Below are 22,894 nucleotides of genomic sequence, written 5' to 3' on the forward strand. Positions count from 1 at the left end.
CACCCACCGGTGCAGTTAGATTGTAAGCAGATTGTCTTTTAGGCACAGGTGGGAAGAATCCCCCTCTAGAATATGTGTGGAGCCATGCTAGGGGTGGTGAGGCTGGGCATACTTAGGGAGGAACTTTCACTACCCTGCTACTGCCAATCACTCCTACCCACAGCTCCCCGGTATCCCCCAAATGCGGGAACACTAACTCAAAAATCACTCTGGGGACTCTGGATGGGCTAATGTGCCAACCCCAGGGAGGAGCAGAAAGGGGCTGGGAATGGCTGCTAGTTATCTCCTTTGCCTCAGACTCTGAAGTGAGTTGACAAAAGTCCACACACATGACTCATTCACTGTGGACCTTGGTAAACAGCCCTCTGGCTTCTCCAGGACCACTCAGCCAACCAAGAAGACTACCTTTCAGGTGCTGGCTCTAGGAGCAAGGGCTTCCTGCCTCATGGACAGAGGATGGTCCCAACAAGCAAATGGTTCACCATTCCCCATACAATCTTGTTGATGGTATTCTTTGTTTAACAAAGCTTACATCATAGATGACACAAAGATATTATCTTTCCACTTTGTTCAGTCCCTTCAAAAAGGTCCTTGAATCCCACCACTAAAAGACTGTAGGGAATGTGTACCCCTTACCTTCACACTTCCTGCACAAAACCCTCCCTCTGCCTCTCCCTTCAGAATAGCTTCTTGTTTCCCAGCTTACTTCTTGTACTCTGATTCAGCAGTTGTTTTATTCACTTGTAAACATCTCAGAGGCAGGAAGTGTGGTCCTCACCCTTTCTAGCTCTCCCAATTCCTTGCAAATAAAAGGCAGTTCAGGTTAAGTAGAAGAGGTATAAATGACTTTTAAGCCATCAGTATTAATCCATTCATTCCTGCTACCACCACCTTTACCAGTAACCTGCATAACCATTTAAAAATATATATATATATAAGGTTGTTTTTTTTTTTTGCCTGGATATAAAAGAAATATGTGTTCATTGTATGCAAGCCATGCTCCACTTTTCCAGAATAAGTTTCATGGCATTCAGGGGGAAAGCAGACATTTCGAGTATCTATTCCTCCTTGAATTGTCCCATTAGAAGCTACCCTTCAGGTGCTTGTTCTGGCCTCTCCCATACATGTCATGAGCTTCCACTTTCTCAACTGCTGGGACTTGTGGACACAGACCCCACAGCAGTAGAGCTGGCCAAGAGGTGGGTGTGGGCAGACCCACCATCCCTTTATTCCTTTTCCCCATTTGATCCGTAATACATGGCACAGGGTTGATGGGTACACTGACTTTTTTAAAAAGTATAGTTGACATACAATATTATATTAGTTTCAGGTGTATAACGCAGTGATTCAACATTTACATACCTTATGATATAATCACCACAGTAAGTCTAGTAACCATCTATCACCATACAAACTTATCACTATATTGTTGACTCTTTCCCTATGCTATGCATTACATCCCCATGTCTGATAACTGGAAGTGTGTACCTCTTATTCTCCTTCACCTTTTTCGTCTATCTTCCCTCCCCCCGCCCCTTTCTGGCAACCAGTTTGTTCTCTGTATCTGTGAGTCTGTTTCTGTTTTGTTTGGTTTGGTTTGTTGACTTTTGAACCTAAGGAATTACAACGTAGGCCTGGAAGCTTAAAGTGGAGCCCAGTATGACATTTCACAAAGTCCAAGGGGGAGCACCAGAATAAAGCTCTTTACCTAGGGGTCTCCTCTAGGAGGCAACAGTAGGTTCTCTCCTTAAGTGCCCTCTTCTTACCTGCCTCTATAGTCCTTCTTATGACTCTGCCTATCTTCAGGAAATCCTACCCCTTACCAATCCTAGGATGCATAATACCTTTCCTAAGTCTGAATCAGTCATCCTAGAGTAACATTTCCCACCATTACTCCAACCACCCACACTCTGAGTTCCAGCAAGGAAGGTCAGTGACACTAAAGTCTTACAGAACAGTTTGGGAACAAATTATGACACAGCCTGTTCCTAGCCCCGATTGGATCCTCCAATTCAACTTTTCTTCAAAACCTGTTAGACCGAAAATATATACACATGTCCCAAAAACAAACATTCCTGAGAGATGGTACCACCTAAACCTATGAGAAAGAAAATCTTGTTGTAATCATTCATAATTTTTAGTAAATATATATATTGCCTAGCCAGTGTGGCTCAGTGGTTGAGCATCGACCCATGCACTAAGAGGTTGCCAGTTTGATTCCCAGTCAGGGTACATGCTCAGGTTGTGGGCCAAATTCCCAGTGGGAGGCATGCAGGAGGTGGCCAATCAATGTTCTCTCTCATCAGTGTTTCTATCTCTCTCTCCCTCTCCCTTCCTCTCTCTCTAAAATCAATGTAGAGGGAAAAAAATTTTTAATAAATAAATATATATATTCATAAAATAGAAGAAAAATGTTTGTGTAACAGGAACAGATTTCTCTTTTTATTATTATTGTTATTATTGTTATTTTTATCCTCACCCGAGGACATCTTTCCATTTTTTGTTCAGATAGAGCAGGAGGAAGAGAGAGAGAAAGAGAGAAACATCGATGTGAAAGGGACACATCGAGTGGCTGCCACCCACATGACCCAACCAAGGCCTGGGACAAACTGCAACTGAGGTATGCGCCCTCAGCAGGAACCGAACCCGGGTCTCTCTGGACTGCAGGCCAATGCTCTAACCACTGAGCCAAACTGGCCAGGGCTATTATTTTTTAATCCTCCCTGGAGGATATCCTTAGATAGAGTGGGAGGTGGGGAGAGAGAGAGAGAGAGAGAAAGAGACATCGATGTGAGAGAGAGACATCGACGTGAGAGAGAGACATCGACTGGTTGCCTCCCACATAACCCCGACTAGAGCCAGGGACCAAACTGCAACCCAGGTACGTTCCCTTGACCGGAATCAAACCCATGACTCTTTGGTCTGCAGGCCAACGCTCTAACCGCTAAGCCAAACCAGCCAGGGCCAGATTTCTTTTTTTAATCCTCATGGAAGGACATGCTTTCATTGATTTTAGAGAGAGGTGAAGCGAGAGGGAGGGAAGGAGGGACAGAGAGAGAGAGAGAGAAAATCATCAATGTGAGAGAGAAACATCGATCCATTGCCTCCCTCATACACCCTGACCAGGAATCAAACCCACAGCCTTTTGGTGTATAGGACAATGCTCCAACCAACTGAGCCCTACTGACCAGGGCAGAGACAGATTTTTTCAAACAAACTTTATTATAGCTTAGTTGTGATAAAGGAAAGAAGAGGAAAAGAAGAATGTATTATAAATATTATATACAGAAAACTGCACAAAAGTGTTCAGCTTGAAGAATTTCTACCACCCAGATTAAGAAATAGAACAGTGTCAGCACCTGCACAGATCTCCCTTGAGTCCCCCCAGTCACCTCCAACAGTAGCCACTATCCTAACTTCTAACCTCATAGATCAGTCTTGCTATTTTTGAGCATTATATAAGTGAATCATACACTTAGTATTCATGGTGGATCTGGCTCCTTCCACCGAGTACTATCTTTATGAGCATCACCAATGGTGTTCCTGTAACAGTAATTTGTTCCTCTTCACTGTTTTATGTGCTCCATGGTATGAATATACCACAATTTATTTTTCATTCTACAGTTGATAGACATTTAGATTGTTTCTAGTTTGGGGCTTGTAGGGGGCTGGATGATGGCTCCTCCGAAAGATTTGTGCACATCCCATCCCTGGAACCTGTGAATATGACTGTTTAGAAAAGAGTCTTTGCAAATGTAACTAATTTAAGGATCTTGACATGAGGAGATCATCCTGGATTATCTAAGTGGGCTCTAAAGCCAATGACAAATGTCCCTAAAAGAATGAGAGGGGGAGATTACAGAGACAGAAATGGGGAAGCCAGTAGAGGGTAAAGACAGAGATTGTAGTGATGTAGCCACAAACTAAGGAAAGCTGGAGGAAACAAGGAACAGAATCTCCCTTAGAGCTTCTAGAGGGAGTGAGGCCCTGATGACAACTGGATTTTAGACTCTGGCCTCCAGAACTGACAGTAAAATAAATCATTATTATTTTAAGCAGCCAAGTTCGTGGTAATTTGTTATGATAGCCACAGGGAACTAATACAGGGCTACTAGGAATAAATTTGCTATACACTCTTGTGTATTTTTGATACATATGCATAAACATACACACGCACCTAAGAATGGAATTACTGGATTATAGGGTGGCTCCATGGTTAGCACTAAGATATTGCCAAACAATTTTCCAAAGTAGCTGTACCAATATATACTCCCACCAACAATGTTTGACAGATCCAGTATCTCCACATTTTTGTCAACCTTGGAATTATCAGTCTTTTCTATTTTACCCTTCTGGTGGGTGTGCATGGGTTTTAATTAGTATTTTCCTGAATGGGTGCATGCTTGTTTATTGGCCATTTGAATATGGTCTTTTGTGATGTGCCTATTCATTTCTTTCCTCCATTTTCCTTTTCAGTTGTCTGTCTTCTTATTGGCTTGTTATATATACAATATAAATGATACCTTTTTAGTTATATATTATTTTATATATATATACATAAATATACACACACATATACACACACACACACATATATACACACAGATATGCACACACACACACACATATATAATACCTTTGTCCAAAAAAAATGTAATGCAAATCTCTTCTCCCACTCTGTGGCTTGCCTTTTCATTCCCTTAGTGGAGTTTTGGGATGAAAAGAAGTTTTTACTTTTAATGAAATCTGAGTTATCAATCTTTTCTTTTATGGTTAGTGCTTTTGTATATTGTTTAAGAAATCTTTGCTGCTCCAAAGTCATGAATATATTTTTTATGATTTTCTAGAAGCATTATTTGCTTTATCGTTCACATTTCAGTTAGTAATGTATCTGGAATTAATTTTGCGTATCAATAAAAGATAATTTTCACCCTGGACAGTTGCTAAATGGTTAGAGCATCGGCCAGTGGACCAATGAGTCGTGGGTTCGATTCCAGCCAAGGGCACGTACCTCAGTTGTGGCTCGTCCCCAGCAACCAATCAATGTGTCCCTCTCACATTGATGTTTCTCTCTCCCTTTCTCTCTCTCCTACTCCCTCCCACTTTATCTGAAGTTAAATAGAAAAATATCTCCGGGTGAGGATTTAAAAAAAAGATAATTTTCCAATGAAAGTATAAAATTATGATTCTCATACAAATATAAAAATGAACACATGTTAGAATTTTGTTTAACTTATTAAGAAGAAAAACAGGCAAAGTGTTTCCCTTGTTCAAAGGTGAATTCAAAGAACTGACACATTTATAGAACAGAAATATTGAATATGCAAATTGAAACAAAACTGGTTTTTCCATGACTGGAAGGAAGGGTGTCCCTCCACCAGACAGAATTTATTTTCATGAATTTTGCATTGCTATCAATTATCTACAAGTCGCAGAGTTATAAAATAGCTGCCATAAAATCTACATCAGATAACTCAGATGGTGTGCTACAGAAAATGCAGTTTTCCATTGAAACACAAAAACTTTTCTCTTATATAGTATCAGATCAGGGTCAGGATTCCTTTTATATATATTTTAAATAAGAATATCCAATAGACTCAGTGCCATTTATTAAAAACCCAGATTTCGCCCTGGCCGGTTTGGCTCAGCAGTTAGAGCGTTGGCCTGCGGTCCGGAGAGACCCCGGTTCGGTTCCCGCTAAGGGCATGTACTTCGGTTGCAGTTTGTCCCCAGCCCTGGTTGGTCGTGCGGGTGGCAGCCACTTGATGTGTCCCTTTCACGTCGATGTTTCTCTCTCTCTCTCTCTCTTCCTCTCTCTCTCCCTCCCACTCTATCTGTACAAAAATTGGAAAAATGTCCTCGGGTGAGGATATAAAAAAAAACAAAAAAACCCAGATTTCCTCTACCTACTCTTCAGTGTCACCATTATGTATGGATTTATTTATGAACCCTTTTCAGTTCCATTGGTCTATTTATTAGTCTGTTCCTGAACCAATGCCATGATGTCTTAGTCATCATAACTGCATAATATATCTTGATATGGAGTAATGGAAAGCTTTCAGTTTTGTTCTTCCTCCTTCTAGATTTCTTGGCTATTCTTAGCCCTTTGCATTTTCATATACATTCTAGAATCAATTGTCAATTTCTAAAAAAAAAAACAAAACCCTGCTCAAATTTTGACTGAGATTGCATTGAATGTATAGGACAATTTGGGGAAATTTCACATCTTTATAATATTGAATCTTATAAACAATGAGCAAGGTATGTCCTTTTTAAATTTAATTTATTTCAATGTTTGTGGTTTTCTATATAGTGGTCTTGTATATCTTTTGTTGGGTTTATTTCTAGATATTTGATGTTTTTAATGTTATTATAAATAGCATCACTTTACATTTTCTTCCCTTTTTTTTTTTTTTATCCTCACCCAAGGACATTTTTGCATTTATCTTCAGATAGAGCAGGAGGGGCTGGGGGGGGAGGGGGGGTGGAGAGAAACATCGATGTCAGAGACACACATCGACTGGTTGCCACCCATATGACCCTAACCGGGCCCAAGGCCAAACTGCAACAGAGGTACGTGCCCTTAGCGGGAACTGAACCTGGGACTCTCTGGTCCCCAGGCCAACACTCTAAACGCTGAGTCAAACTGGCCAGGGCACATTTTCATTTTTTAATAGCCATTTATAATTTGTAAAACATCTCTGATCCTAAGAGGAGCCAGTCAGTCACACAACACAGAGCCATGTTTGGTCCTCCCTCATTCTCTGTCTTACTCTCTTCTCTGACACACACAGCACTCACTGAGTTCCTTCAGGCCGACCAGACTAAGAACAAGGGCTTCCTTGAGAACACAAAGAAATTAGCTTTGAAAAATGGACTCTAGCCCTGGCCGGTTTGGCTCAGCGGTTAGAGCATCGGCCTGCAGTCCAGAGACACCGGGTTCAGTTCCCGCTAACGGCACATACCTTGGTTGCAGTTTGTCCCCAGCCCTGGATGGGTTGTGCAGGTGGCAACCACTCAGTGTGTCCCTTTCACGTCGATGTTTCTCTCTCTCTCTCTCTCTCTCTCTCTCTCTCTCTCTCTCTGTTTCTCTCTCTCTCTCTCCCTCCCTTCCTCCCTCCCTCCCTCTCTCCCTCCCTCCCTCCCACTCTATCTGAACAAAAAATGGAAAAGTATCCTCTGGTGAGGATTAAAAATGGGCTCTATTAAATTCTTAACCTAGAGTGCTCATTCATTTCTGTTTCTTTCTCTTTTTTTTTTTTAATCTCAAGCCTATTTTTATTTATTTTATTGAAATATGATTTACATAACATAAAATTCCCCATTTAAAAATGTGCAGTTCAGTGGTTTTTAGTATATTCAGTATATTGTGCAACCATTACCACTATATCATTCCAGAACATTTCCATCACAAGAAAAAGAAACTGACCGCATACCTATTGACAATCAGTCCCAATTCCTCCTGGACCATCCCTCAGCTACCACTAATTTGCTTTCTGTCTCTGTAGATTTGCCTGTTCTGAACATTTCACATGAACAGAATCATGCTATGTGTGGCCTTCTGTGTCTGGCTTCTTTTACTGAGCCTAATGTTTTCAAGGTTCACCCAGGTTGTAGCATGTAACAGTACTTCATTTGTCTTTATGGCATCACCTCAGTTTTTACCTAGGAAAGGAGTGAGAATTGGTTCATAGGAAACCTGGAAAATAAGAGAAGTAGAAAAAGTTTTTAAAAATCGCTTATATTTCACCTTGGAAAAATAACAACTGTTACTGTTTGAATAGTTTTTCCCCAATATTTTGTCTATGTACACATTAAATGTAGTTGACATTATACTGCACAAACATATATAATTTTGTGTAATATTTTCCCATATTTTCTCACTTTACTAGATAATTTCATATACTTAATTTTCAATGGTTGTTTAATTTCATTATGTGAATGTAAACTAGGTTTTGTAACCATCTCACTACTATTGAACATAATGCTATAACACATAAAAATCTTTGTGCATAAAACACTGTCCATATTTAGATTTATTTCCTTAACATATTTCTTTAGTATATATTTTGAAAAATGGGTCAAAAAATGGGTCTTGCCCTGGCCGGTTTGGCTCAGCGGTTAGAGCGTCGGCCTGCGGTCCTGAGAGACCCGGGTTCGGTTCCCGCTAAGGGCACGTACCTCGGTTGCAGTTTGTCCCCGGCCCTGGTCGGTTGTGCGGGTGGCAGCCACTCGATGTGTTCCTTTCACATCGATGTTTCTCTCTCTCTCCCTGTTCCTCTCTCTCCCTCCCACTCTACCTGAACAAAAAATGGAAAAATGTCCTCTGGTGAGGATTAAAAAAAAAAAAAAAAAAAAATGGGTCTTAATATTCATTATTCATGATGACAAATATCACTCCCCTAATAACATATTGGAAAAGCTGTTTCACCCAAACTTCACCAATACTGAGTATCACTTTTTATATATGTTAATGTGATAGATTAAAATGGAAATTGCTTGCATTTATGCAACTGCAGAGTAGTGTAATTTGCATTTCTTTGATTTCTAACAAGCTTGAATATTTTTTTATGTGTGTCAACCAACTATTTTATTTTACATATGAACTGTGCGTTTGTATCCTTTGTCTAATTTCTCTGCTGGGGTCTTAGTTCTTTTTTACTAATTTATAAATATGTATCCTTATGTGGATATTGACCCTTTGTATCGTGTCTGATAGTCTATTTTTTCCTCCATTTTTGTCATTTACTTTTTAATTTGGTCACTAAATTTGTGTTAATATTCTTTTTTTTTTTTATCCTTACCCGAGGATATTTTTCCATTTTTTGTTTAGATAGAGTGGAAGGGAGAGAGAGGAAGAGAGAAACAAAGAGAAACAGTGACGTGAAAGGGACACATCGAATGGCTGCCTCCCGCATGACCCAACCAGGGCCCGGGACAAACTGTAACTGAGGTATGTGCCCTTAGCGAGAACCGAACCCGGTACTCTCTGGTCCACAGGCTGATGTTCTAACCGCTGTCCAGGGCTGTATTAATATTCTTTATGGGGAGAAGGGGGTAATGTTTTTCATTGCTCTTAAATTTATAAGATAAATATTCACTTACATTTTTCACAAAGCCTTTTTTGGCTGAATTTTTTACTATTTTATGTGTTAATCTCTCTGGAATTTATACTGGTATATGATGTGGTATAAAGATAAATTTTACTTTTTTCCACAAAGTCCTAATTAAGTATTAAGATACAACTTATTGAATAACCTCACCCTTTCCTTATTGGATTTATGACCCTTCTTTACTGTATAATAAGTTCTTATATAGAGTGCCCCCCAAAAAATGTTTACACAACTTTGAATAATTATAAAGCCAGTATTTATTAAAATACATTTTATATTCAAAATGTAATAGAAACTACAGACACCCTGTATACATATATTGGGGACACCCTGCATATACAGGGTCTGTTTGAAACATCTAGTCTGCCTGAGTGATTCTAACCATCTGATGGTGTAAGGTTGGGTCAACTTACCCATTTCTGTACCTTTCAAGAAAAGAGCAGATAACCCGTAAAGGCTCCTCTTTTCTCAATTTTACTGAATCCTTACATCACAGGGTAAGGAAAGACTTTGAAGGGTCCATACCCTGTCTTCAGGCTGAATTACACTTAAACCATCTCATAAGGCATTCATAAGCTAAGGAGAACCTACCTCCCCATCTATCATCATAGGATATTTTTATCAAACATTATTAAACATTTATATTGTAACTAGGGAAGGATCTTTGTAAATTTTAAGCCAAAAACAGAGATGGATCTATCTTTTGTAGATTTGTATCCAATAGAAAAAAAAAAGAATACAGTTAAATATATTTGATAAAAACACATGAGGCCCTGGACAGTGGCTCAGTTGGTTGGAGCATTATCCTGTACAACAAAAGATTTCAGATTTGATTCCTGGTCAGGGCACATACCCAGGTTGCAGGTTCGATACCCAGTCAGGGCACGTAAGGGAGGTGACCAATCACTCGATGTTTCTTTCTCTCTCTCTCCCTTCCTCTCTCTCTAAAATCTATAAAAACACATCCTCAAATGAGGATTTAAAAAAACATGAAGAAAGAAATGGTGACATGCTTAAACAGTTGTTGACTAGATCCTTGACCTCCTACAGAAAGATAGACAAAAACCTCTTACAAGTTGTGAAAAGTTTTATGCAGAAAATTATTATGCAAACAAATATAAAGATAAAACCACAACAAGTGCTATGAAGGTATCTCTTTTCAGCATTTTTCAACTTGTTTTGACTATGACATCTTCATCATATGCATTTGATATCAGGTCATCAAATGCATCTGAGCTTCCCTAAGAGTAAAATTGGGGGATGAAAGAAGTTAAGTGGGTGAAGAGGCAAAGAATGGTCCAAACAGAGAAAGCAATACGTGCAAAGGCCCTGTGGCAAGAGAGAGCAGAGATGGGAGGCATTGTAAAAAGGCTAATGACTAGATCCAAAGAGCAAGGACAATCACGTATGAGATAAGGCTGGGAAAGTGGTAGGATACAGACTATCCACAACCTTAGAGGCCAAGGTAAGAACATTTATCTTAGGATCAAATTTATATTTTGAAAAGATCACTGGCTGAAGAGTGGACACAGAATAGAACTGAGCATGGGTGAAGGGAAATGAGTTAGACGATTATTGCAGTAGTGCTAGTGAGAGGTTATGGCAGTTTGGGCTGAGTAGAAATGGTGGAGAAGGAGGGCAATGAATACAATCTAGACACTGCAGGCTGTGATTCCACGAGACTTATTAAATACCCACGCTGTGCCATGTACTGTTCTAGGTCTTGAAGTTGCAGCAGAAAATAAGACAGGCCAGGTGCCTACCCTTAGGGAGATTATGTTCTGGCTCCAGGTTTCTGGCTTGCATAACTGTGCAGACAATGATGCTATGAACTGACACGGGGAACACTGGAAGACAGAGCAGGTTCCATTTTGGACATGTTGAGCTTTGTGTACCTTGGAGACACCGAAGAGAATGGCAAACAGACTGTCGGGTATATGTGTTTGGAGCCCAGAGGAAAGGTCTGGACTAGAAATATTTTTACTTCATCAGACCATAGAACCAAACCAAGAGAGAAGAGACATACCATTAAATATCTTTATGTACATAAAACTGAGCTGGAAATTTTACAAGAATTCATTCCAAATGCCACCATCCTAATTTACTGGATACTTGTAATGCAGGGAAAAAAGAATACATGTGTGAATGGGCATATCTACATATCTACACACCCACTACATAATTTGCTTATACTTTACTGATAAGTTTCCTTATTTATATTACTACTTTTTCTCATATAGTGATCCTGAACTCCTTATTAAATTGTGACAAGGTTGATCAAAGTCTATTTTATATTAGAATTATTTAAGCATATGTCTATCCTTTATGAACTTCTGAAGTGTAGGATCATATCTAAATTTCACTGTTACCCCTAGAGCTCTATATTCAATGGATGGAATTAGACTTTCTTCTCCTCAGACTCATTTATTCATTCCATCTATTAGGAGCCCAGATTGGTTCCTATGAATACCTTAAGACACTCATTACAAGCAGCTAAAATTGTATACAAAACACAAATAATCATTCCTTTATGCCTTTAATTCCTAAATCTATCATGTTGCATATATACATAATCTACTTCTGTGAAAAAAGTTTTAGTCATGATCACACTTATGTTTAGATGTGACTCTTTAGCTCTGGGGCCTTCAGCAAGTCAGTCAATCACATCCAGCCTCAGGACTCCACAAGATAGAGTTAAATGATCTCTACAGTCTCTTACATCTCTAAAATTCTTTGAAATTCGATTTGATAGTAACAATGGCTTTTCAGCACTTAGATGCCTCTGACCTTTGGTTGAAACATCTCAGAAAATGCAGGGAAATACTTCTAAGTGTGTGGTATGGCTACATTCATCTTTTAAGACTGGGGGTTTGAGGGGATGTGTGAGTTACAGCTGAAAGCCAAGGTTGGCTCTGGATGTTAGAAAACATCATCTGGTTTGAAAGTGGCTTTAGGAAGGTGTGTTGGAAGCACCACCCTGTTAAGGAAGTGGCGAGCTTCCTGCATGTTGCTGCAGTTTGAGAATTTGTAACTAGTGTGAGAAAATGACCACTGCCCTGCTCAGTTTTTGTGTGAAAGTTGAGGTCACCACGTGGTATATAATTCTGTTATGAACGAGGGAGTCACTGCAAGTTTCAATCATCTGTAAAAGAAACAGTTCCTCAGATAGAAAATAGATCGGGAGAGGGGCCTTGGGAATGTCGGTAGACAAGGACATTCCCTATTTCTGTCCAGGCCTTGCTCTCTTAGCTCTAGACTCAGAAGAGGTGTGTGAGTGTACCCTAAGGCGGTTACACTATCTTCAGGCACGCTAGAGACTAGGGAAGGGCTCCTCTATGGGGGAAAAAAAAATCGCATGCTATCACTGGAAGACCTAGTTTTATGTTATTTTCTGCTTATATTTTTCTTATCTCATAGTCTTTTCAGAAGTCATTTCAGATGTTCCAGCCGTATGAATTCAGAGCTGTAGAAGCTCTGCAGGAACTAGTAAGGGAAAGATCGTGAGTCCGCAATGGCAAAATGGTTCAAGGGACACAGAGTGCCTAGCGCCACCCCATTCTGAAGCTTGGTGTTACAGCAGGCGCCAGAGGGAGGCATCAGGAATGCCAGGGGCCAAAAGTGAAGGCGATGTGGTTCTGTCACTTTTTCCCATAAGGAGATCCTCTTTCCACCACCAGTATCAGAAGATTCTGAATGTTACAGTCACGAAGGGATGTGGTCATTTTATTACACAAGCACAAGGTTCAGCCAATATCAAAATAGCTAACCTTTTATTTATTATCATTATTTTTTAATTAACCTGCTAATCACTTTTTTAAAGGATTTATTTATTTATTTATTTTTTTATCCTCACCCGAGGACATTTTTGCATTTATTTTCAGATATAGTGGGAGGGAGGAAGAGAAAGAGAAAAACATCTATGTGAGACAGACACATCGAGTGGTCGCCACCCACACGATCCCAACCGGGGCCAGGGACAAACTGCAACTGAGGTACATGCCCTTAGCAGAAACCGAACCCAGGACTCTCCAGTCCACAGGCTGATGCTCTAACCGCTGAGCCAAGCCAGCCAGGGCAAAATAGCTAACCTTTTAGAATCATGTTTTTCTTTTTATTTATTTGTACCCTGCCCTGTTTCAAAAAGAATGGAATGTTTTTTACAAAATCACATAAATGAAGTTAAACAACAGAAATTAGGACACTATGAGAAGGGTGAGGCAGAGGCAAAACAAGGGCAGGGACCAGTGCTGAGTGCGACCGCACGCCGACACGTTCCGAAGGCTATCAGGCTTCAGCGTGCTGGGCTTTCTAAAACTTGCTGAAGCTGTCAAACCAGTGTTGTGTTTTCATTCCCCAGAATCCTACCATTGCTGGGGACAAAGCCCAGTGGAACAATCAAACCTAGATTCACAGGCTCAAAGAACTCTGACCTAATTCAATGCCCTAACCCACGTGGAAAGAACCACAGTTCACCACCTGGTCCTCATGTATGCTTTCTGCAACCTGAGCTCACCAGATAAAAGCCTGAAATGTAAAGATACATTTAAGGAGATGTTTTCTAAAGGTTTGGTCTGTTATGCTGTGGGGTCCCAGACTCTTAAGAGAGTTTGAGCTTTCTAAGGAAAGGGGACTCCTAGGAGCAGCGGGAGCAGGCAAAGCCATTGCAACCCCCGCGGGGTGGAGGGTGAGTCAGCCTGGCTGGTGTTGGAGTGTGTGAGAATGCCTCTGAATTTCTTTACCCCTCCCAGACAAGCTATTGGTGGCCACCACCCAGGACTTCACCTGAGCCACATTCCAAAGACAGTTGGGATACCAACACACATGGGAAACACGAGGCAGAACAAATCCCAGCCCTCCCTCCTCCTCCTCTGGCCAATGCAAAGGGAGGGAGTTACCAGGGTGGAGGTGCCCCACTGCTCGAGTTCAGCTTTCTTCCCGGTTCCCCTGTTTGCTGAACAGCACCACCTGCTGTCTCAAAAGACAGGAACCTAGAGAAAGCTAGTGTATGTGTCAGCCTTACAGATTCACATTCCCAGCGTGACTGAGACTCAGAAAAGGCAAAGGGAGGGCAAGACATCCTACCCACTGGCTTTATGCCCTCTTTTCCACAGCCCCTGCCTACTCTACTCCAGCCCTCCTCCATTAAACCCACCAGTTTTCCACAGCTTTATGCTAATTCCTCCACAACATTAATGATCCCTCTAAAACCAGCTTACCACTGATAAGACAGGGCCTACACCCGAATTCTGCCATTGGCCTCTGCGCATCCTGGTAGGAAGGGGTCTTGTCTGCTCAGGGTCTGGTAGGGCAAACCTCTAAAAGTTCTCATAGAGGACACATCGCTCAGTAATTTTTTCTAATTGTGGTAAAACACACATAACAGAATTTACACTTGAAGTGTCCAGTTCAGTACTGTTAAGTAATCACATTCTTGTGCAACCAGTCTCCTAAAACTTTTCATCTGAACCCGAGTCACATTTTCAACACCATTCTCCCCCCCTAGTTCTGACCATTTCTCCTCTCATATCTCAAGTTCTTCTTGATTGCCACACATTGTTTTCTCTGCCACCACGAATCCTTGTGGAGCTCACAAAACATGCCCCACTAGCTCGACCATTTCTCATTTTCCCACAGGCTGTCTACAAACACTGGGTCTGTTTGTTTTTGTCTCCCCTCCTCCTTAAAGCAGTTTTTTTTGTGTGTTTTTTTGTTTGTTTGTTTGTTTGTTTTTATCCTCACCCGAGGACATTTTTCCATTTTTTGTACAGATAGAGTGGGAGGGAGAGAGAGGAAGAGAGAGAGAGGGAAACATCGATGTGAAAGGGACACATCAAGTGGCTGCCACCCACACGACCAACCAGGGCCAGGGACAAACTGCAACCGAGGTACATGCCCTTAGTGGGAACCGAACCCGGGTCTCTCCAGACCGCAGGCGGACGCTCCAACCGCTGAGCCAAACCGGCCAGGGCTTAAAGCAGTTTTTATTTCCTAGTTTGAGCACCTCCTCACAAAGGGGTGGCAGAAAAAGGGACAACAGTTGAGGTCCGCTTGTTTTTCTGCCTCTGCAGCTCTGTGAGACACTGACCAGAAAAGGACTGAAGACTGTCGTCTGAGCTGCCTGGATCTCGAGGACACTTAGCGAGCACTTCACAAGCTTCAGTGAGCCCCAGAGCCCCGAAATTGTGTGCACACTTCATGTGCATGCGGCGATATATATTTTTCTGGGGAGAAATTCTCTACCTTTCCTTAGACTCACAGGGAGTCCCTCCCCGATCCAGAAAAGGTTAGGAGCCATCGGCAGGCACCCTGGGAGATTAGCATCTGGGTTTTCATTTACCCATATCCTTTCTTGAACAATAAAGGGCTGTGAACCACATGATGGTTCATTCGTGTCCCTGCCTTTTATGTGACCACAGTTGTGGACTGAGTGAGTAGAGACAACAGAGAGGCAAGGACATCGCAGAAGGAAAATTGGAGCAAAGAGCTAGGACGAAAGATTGAAGTGGATTCATGAGGGAAGGGTTATAAATCTGCAGACATTCTTGGGAAGCCAGAGACATGAAGAGGCTGCACAGAGGCCTTTCATAACCCACTGTGGCCTTGGGTGACTCCTTGAGTTCTCTCCTGGGGACTTGAGTGACCACAGAAACGTCCACTTATTATGCTCTTTACAGACATGTTCTTATCCATCCTCACCACAACCCATAAAAGTGGGTATTTTAATCCTCATTTTACAGAAGGAAAAAAAAAACAGAGCCTTAAGGATAATGGGTAATTTTCCCAAGGTCAGATAAATGCAGGGTACAGATTTGAACTCAGGTCTGCCTCAGTCCAAAGCACATTCTCCTAACCACGAAACTATCCTTATTTTTAAAATTATAATAAAATGAAGAAAAGCTCATTTTTCTTAAGCACAGAATATACCCTCTCTCCTCCCCATCTCATGCAAGAAAATCCATTTTCTTTGGGGAAATACTAAATAAGCTGCTCAGGTATGTGGAGGGGAAGGCAACACCCCAGGGGGTGTGCTCCAGTAACAACGGGTGCTTTCTAAACTGCCTTCTAAGGGCTGGACTGTGCTGAGTGAAGGGTATAAGCTTGGGATTTTAACTGAATCGCTTAAGGTCATTAAGAGATTTGAGATGTTGTAAACAGGTAAGAGGAAGGGGGGGAAATGAGGTAGCTGGTAGCCAGCCAGGGACTTTGGGGGAACAATAGGGAGGTCTCATGGGGATTGTACTAAGTTTGCCATATGGGATGAATTCACTTCTTCATGTCCTCATGACAGCTTCAGCTCTGTGGTGTGAGATCAGTGTTGGAGGAATGCAGTGATGTGCTGACTTTGCCTCAAAGGATGACCAAGAAGAGCCAAGGCTGGCGTTGGGAGGCCCGCCTCCACTCAGCACCCCACATTCACTGAGTTCCTGAGTGCCAGACCCTGTGTGAGGGCCCAGGTATACTACCCTGCAGAGGTGACTGACTTAGGTCTCTAAGGGAGGATTCAGTGAATGAAGATTATACTTATGTGCCAACCCTACGCCATGACATACTGAAGCTGCTGCAAAGAGCAGATTTCTGCAGAACTGGGTAGACTGCCCTATCCCCAGAGGCATTTTCTGGCTCTAATGTTCTATGGAGCAAGGAGTCAATTAATTAATAAAAGTACTATCCAAAAATTTGAGAGTTTATTATGTGACAGTCACAGGCTTGACAGGCAATGTGTCTCCTGCCCTATTTTACACTAAATTGTCAAGGTCAGAGAATAACATGGAATAATACAACGTGGGGCAAGAGGTATAAAGGAAACCAGAAAGACAGGAAATAGGAGATCTTACTTTGTAGAAGAGCTAGATAAAAGCCTTTCTGAGGGGAGATATTTAAGCTAAGGGCTGAGACCCACACAATGAGACAGAGTTGACCTTCCAAAAAGCAGAGAAAGTGTTACGAGCAGAAAAGACAACATGTATAAAGGCCCTGAGACAGGAAGACTTACTTATATTGGAGGAACTAGAAGAAGACTGGTGTGGTTGAAGAGGGGTGAGCAAGCGGAAGAATGGCACTTAAATCTTAAGTCACATAGTAGGATGAGGGTCCCTGTTCAATGTGCATGTGAGAAGAGTAATCAAGCGCACAAGATTTGGCTGCCCAGGAAGACCTTAGAGCCAGAACAGGATGGAAACCTCCAGAAAAAGCGAAGGCCCACTGGGGACACTCAAGAGCAGTTCCAAGTGTCCCTCCATCCACTCGCACCCCTGCCCCCATCCCAACACCATTGCTCTGCATTCTTCATCCAGGGACCAGAGCTCCAGCTCCCGCCTGGGACCCCAGGCCGACGCCTAGGTCGAGAATGCCTTTCTCTCACCTCTGGACTTCCACCTACAGGGCAGGCCGGTCCTTGGCCCCACAAACCCGGCAACTGTGGTAGGAAGCAACACAGGCTGGTCTTTGGCCCACCACAGGACTTTCCTCTGAGGAAGCTGGGGCGTCCTCCCAATCCTTCCCCCTTTCTGCACACACCCTGGATCTGAGGCTGATCCTGAAGCCATCTCTGCCCCCCAAGAGCAGAGAACTGGGTGTCCAGGAAGAAGCGCCCTGGTGCCTGGGCTTATGGTGCATCCCCAGCAACCTGTCAACCAGGGCAGGCCACCCTAACTCCCCATTTCCTTTTCAGTTACTACCAGGTCTTGTGGGACCCACAGCTGATGGAAAAAGGGAGAAGGCAGCCCAAGACACATTCAGCAAAGTGGGCACCCACAAACTGCTGGGCTCGGGAGCCCACTCCAGTGAAAAGATGTGGGGACACACGTCCCTGGGATCCTCTGGAATCCTCTGGAATCCCAGCGAGCCCTGGCATGGAGAACCTCGGAGTTGACAGGCACCTTCAGAGGCAGATGCACTCGGTGACAGAGATCCCAGATGGCCAGTTGCGCCAGGTCGCGGGGCATCAGTTACTGTATTTCGGATACTTGCTGCTCGGCGTCCTTCTCCCCAGCACACTGACCCTGGACCCTGAAGAAGCCTGGGCCAGCCGGTCCAGGTCGGCAGGCCGTTAGCAATGAGAGAGAGGAACCTGACCGCCACCTTCAAAAGTGGAGACGCAGGGTCTGGGCAGAAGCCCGGGCCACAGAACCTGGCCATTCTGCAGCCACACTGTCCCGAGACTATTCTTGCACAGCTGGTGGCGCTGCATGTCCTTTCACGGGCTTTCCCAGTCATCTGAACGGCTGTCAACCAGTCCCTCCCTCCGCTCTACCCGTCCCTTCATCTCCTTGTGACACCAGCCCCACAGTGGGCAAGTTTCCTCCCCCGCAAAGGACAGTATCTACTCTGCCTGGACGCTGGAGCTCTTCATTTTCTTTTTTTTTTTTATCCTCACCCAAGGACATTTTTCCATTTTTTGTTCAGGTAGAGTAGGAGGGAGAGAGAGGGAGAGAGAGAGAGAAACATCGATGTGAAGGGACACATCGAGTGGCTGCCACCCGCACGACCAACCAAGACCAGTGACAAACTGCAACCGAGGTACGTGCCCTTAGCGGGAACCGAACCGGGTCTCTCTGTACCGCAGGCCGACGCTCCAACCGCTGAGCCAAACCGGCCAGGGCTGGAGCTCTTCATTTTCAAGGCACAGGCGGCACAGTTGGCTTAGGCATGCACGGAGACTGGAGGCTCCTCTGGGTTGGAGCAGCCTCCCTCTAGGCCTGTTCTGGGTCTGTATTACCTATTTAGGGTTAGGTTCAAGAGCCATTGAGGGGCGAGAATGTAGGAGCGATGGGAGCAGCTTGGAGGAAGGCAGCACAGTAGGAGGAGTCAGGGCACCAAGCACTTCTATCCCCGCACCCCATACCTTGGGTGTGACCTTGATTGGGCAGGTTACTGATGCTCCCAAGACTGTAAGGTGAGGATGATAATAGTAATAACCTATCTCTTTGAGCTGTTATGAGGATTGAATGAGATGATGGACATAAAGCTCTTAGTAGAACTCTGGATAAGCACTTAACAACCATTAGCTATAATAGTAATGACAGTCTGGACTCCTTGGAAAATCAGATGCATTTACTGACAGTTTACTCAACCTCAGCCCTCATGTCTCCAGTGTCCTAGGCTGGTTTGCAAAGGTAGACAGGCACTCAGTATAGTTTATCTTACTGAAAAGAATTGGAAATAATGACCAACTCAGTAGCAATGAGCATCTTAACAGCCCAGATTGCGGTGTACAAATACTTACAGCTGCTAAAAAGTGATAAGAGTTCTTTTGAGAAATGACTGATTCTAGGTGTAGGGCAGAAAATGTTCAAAAAAATGTTGGCACTTTTTGTCATGCTAGAAAGTAAAGAAGCTATCAAAAAGTGCTGGAGTTGTATCAAAAGATCTCACAAACTAAATTGACTGCTACAGCTCAAAGGTCAGACATTTAAAATATCAATAAGGATGATGTTTGCAGGAGAATAAAACATCACATCATTTTAAATTTGTAAAACATATATTTTAATCTGGTAAGTTAAGGAAAGAATAGAGCATTAATTACGCCTTTCTATTATGCAAATCACAGTGAGGGGAAATTTCTATTTATAATAGCATTCCAGCTAGTAAGAATATCTGCCAGTCTGCCACACAAATGAATTAATGGAGCTCAGCTATCATCATCAATGGTTGCTGACCTCACAATAAAAAACTTGCATCTCATGCTTCCTGGTGAAACACAACATCACTATCTATGATGTGGCCTAAACAAGCCAAAAAAATAATAAACTGAACTTGAATCTGATCAAACCTCTCATTTAGATACTTATCTCCCCCTCAAAAAAAATACGTGGAGACAGAGGAACACGTTAAAATTATTACCCTGGGGATGAAATTAGCAAAATTAAGTCTGTGAGAAACCTTACGGGACAAAAAACCCAGTTCTATTTAAAAAATTGCAAGGAGAAGACCTCCAGTCACGATGGTGATATAGGTAAACGCGGTATCACCTCCTCCCACAACCACATCAAAATTACAACTACAGAACCATCATTCAAAACCACCTGAAATCAAGCTGAATGGAAGTCCTACAACTACGGAATTATTTATTTATTTATTTTTTTATCCTCACCTGAGGATATTTTTCCATTTTTTCTACAGATAGAGTGGGAAGGAGAGAGAGGAAGGGAGAGAGAGAGAGAAACATCGATGTGAAGGGACACATCGAGTGGCTGCCACCCGCACGACCAACCAGGGCCGGGGACAAACTACAACCGAAGTACATGCCCTTAGCGGGAACCGAACCCGGGTCTCTCTGTACCGCAGGCCGACGCTCTAACCGCTGAGCCAAACTGGCCAGAGCCTACAACTACGGAATTAAAGAAGCAGCCACATCGAGACTGGTAGGAGGGTGGAAGCGATAACAGGCTGGTCCCACACCCACATGTGGCAGATAAAAATCAGGAGGACACCTCAGCTGGGAAGGTCCTCCCTGAGGACTGAGGGGTTCCTGTCCCACAACAGAGCCCAGCTCAGGGTTCCAGTGCCAGGAAGAGAATCCCCATAACTTCTGGCTGGAAAAACCAGTGGGAACTGAGGCTGAGGGTGGCTGTGGCTGTGGGAGCCCCAGGCAGCTCCTCTTAAAGGGCCGGCACATGGACTTATTCAGACTCACACCCTCCAGGCTCCAGCATGGGGGCGGCAGCTTGAAAGGTACCAGAGACATACGGAAAAGAACTGAGTTGTTTGGCACTGGAGCGAGGGCTGGAGAGGCGGCTTTCTCCTGGACAGATATGCCGTCAGAGGCCTTTGCTCCTTCGGTGAGCCCTTCCCCCACGAGGCTGGCAGCAGCCATATCTGGGACTCCAGCAACCTGGCTTACACTGTTTGCCCCACCCTGATGATTCCCTGAGGTCCTGCCCCACTCAACTTTCAGGCCCATCCAAGCAGTTCCAACTGGCTTTACCGTAGGATTGGCCTGTCTTGGATCCTGCTTCACATTTTCCTAAATTCTCTCAAACAAGCAGCATCTGTTCTCAGTGAGCCCCATACCTCTCATTAAGTGGCTCCAGGCCTGGCAATAGAAGCAGCCAACCTTGGTTCACAACTTGGCTTTTCCTGGGCACCTCCAAGCCCAGCATAAGAAGTAGCCATCTGCAGATCGCTTTGTAGCTTATGCCTGGTGGCTCCGGGTAGAACACAGGCAGTAGCTAACCTTGTCCTAGAGCCAGTACATCCAAAGGACAGCAGACCACATTGAAGCACCACCACCCGACCACCTCCACAAGTGACACACTCAAGGAATGGACTCAGTGGGTACCAGAACCTTGCTGAAGTAAGTCTTGCTATGTGTGGTGGTCCCCTGCACAGCTGATCAACCAAAGCAGTCAGAGGTTGGTGGATAGTGGACACAGCCAGTCCTTGCAGCTAATCAGCTTGAGTAAAACCCGCTCATTGATGTGACAACAGCAATCAAGATTCAATTAAAACAGAAGGGTGTAAAGTCCACATGAGAGATGCACCTTGAGGGTCCAGCTGGGAGGCCAGGGAGGCTGTGCCACTAGATCCTACAGGACACCTACTACAATAGGCCACCTAGGAAGCCCAGGAGACATAGCAACTCTACCTAATATCTAAAAACAAACACAGGGAGGCAGCCAAAATGAGGAGACAAAGAAACATGTCCCAAATGAAAGAAAAGAACCAAGTGAAATGGAGATAAGCAACCTAACAGATGCAGAGTTCAAAACACTGCTTAGAAGGATGCTCAGTGAACTTAGTGAGAACTTCAATAAACTTAGTGAGGGCCTTAAGAGTGTAAAAAAGGACTAGTCAGAAATTAAAGATGCTCTAACTGAAATAAAGAGTAATTTAGAGAGATTCAATAGTCAAGTAGGTAAAGCCAAGAAGCAAACCATTGATTTGGAATATAAGGAAGCAAAAAATACCCAATCAGAACAGCAAAGAGAAAAAAAGAATCCAAAAAAAATGAGGATAGTGTAAGGAGCCTCTGGGACAACTTCAAGTGTACCAACATTCACGTCATGGGGGTGCCAGAAGGAGGAGAGAGAGAACAAGAAATTGAAAACCTATTTGAAACAAAAATGACAGAAAACTTTCCTAACTTGGTGAAGGAAACAGACATACAAGTCCAGGAAGCACAGAGAGTCCCAAACAAGATGAACCCCAAGAGACCCACACCAAGACACATCATCATCAAAATGCCAAAGGTTAAAGACAAAGAGAGAATCTTAAAAGCAGCAAGAGAAAAGCAGTTAGTTACCTACAAGGGAGTTCCCATAGACTGTCAGCTGATTTCTCAAAAGAAACTTTGCAGGCCAGAAGGAAGTGGCAAGAAATATTCAGAATGATGACAAGCAAGAACCTACAGTGAAGATTACTCTATTCTGCAAAGCTGTCATTTAGAATTGATGGACATATAGAGAGTTTCCCAGACAAGAAAAAGCTAAAGGAGTTCATCACCACCAAACCAGTATTATATGAAATGTTGAAGGGTCTTCTTGAAGAAAAAGAAGAAGAAAAAAAAAAAACATGAACAAACAAAATGGCAATAAATACACACCTATCAACAATTGAATCTACATACAAAATGAACAAGCAGAACAAACATTCTCATGGATACAGAGAATATTTTGTTGGTTGCCAGATGGGAGGGGGTTGGGGGAATGGGTGAAAAAAGTGAAGGGATTAAGAAGAACAAATTGGTTGTTAGACTGACGAACCTCAAAGGAAAGGAGGATGAGGAGTGGGAAGAAATACACCAAAGAACTTCTATGCATATATGGACACAGACAACAGTG

The sequence above is a fragment of the Molossus molossus genome, unplaced genomic scaffold (assembly GCF_014108415.1).
Source record: "Molossus molossus isolate mMolMol1 unplaced genomic scaffold, mMolMol1.p scaffold_m16_p_9, whole genome shotgun sequence".
NCBI lineage: Eukaryota > Metazoa > Chordata > Mammalia > Chiroptera > Molossidae > Molossus > Molossus molossus.